An 843-nucleotide genomic window follows, 5' to 3' on the forward strand; every position below is an offset into this window, starting at 1 on the left:
CTCCAGGCAAGAACACTGGAGTGGGTTGCCATTTCTTTCTCCAATGCACGAAAGTGAAAAGTGAAAATCAAGTCGCTCAGTCGTGTCCGACTCTTAGCGACCCCATGGACTACAGCCCACCAGGCTCCTCCATCCATGGGATTTTCCAGGCAAGAGTACTGGAGTGGGGTGCCATTGCCTTCTTATTCCTGCTAACCCTTTTTGTTCCCAGTTTCCCAAGGATGTGGGAAATTCCTCAAAACACTCTTGTGATAGATATTTTTCTAAAGACAACTATAGTCAAATATATCCCTTCTCATGTGCTCTTATTTCAATGTGGCATGAATAATCTTCCATCAAGAGATAGGATTTGTGTTCCTGCCCTGTGAGCCTGGACAGACCTTTGTAAATGCCTCAACCAATAGAACGTGGCAAAAGTAAATCCATGTGACTTCCTGGTAGAGTCACAATAGGTGACACAGCTTCCCCGGGCTCTCTCTGGGCCTTGGGAGCCAAGCCTATACAGAGCAAGTCCAGCTACCCTAAACTTGCCATGCCGGAAACATCATGTGGAGAGACTATATATAGATTAAGGTGTTCAAGACTTCCCTGGTGGTCCAGTGGTTAAGACTCTGCGCTTCCAATGCAGGAGGTGCAGGTTCAATCTGCTGTTGGGAAACTAAGATCCCACGTGCCATGTGGCCAATAAAATAAAAAATAAATTTTAAAAAAGTAGTTAATTTTGAGGGACTTCCCTGGCAGTCCAGTGATTAGAATTCCATGCTTACACTGCAAGGAGCCCAGGTTCAGTTTCTGGTCATGGAATTGAAATCCTGGAAGCAGCATGGCCAAAAAAAAAAAAGT

The sequence above is a fragment of the Bison bison genome, unplaced genomic scaffold (genome assembly GCF_000754665.1).
Source record: "Bison bison bison isolate TAMUID 2011002044 unplaced genomic scaffold, Bison_UMD1.0 scf7180017864309, whole genome shotgun sequence".
NCBI classification, from domain to species: domain Eukaryota; kingdom Metazoa; phylum Chordata; class Mammalia; order Artiodactyla; family Bovidae; genus Bison; species Bison bison.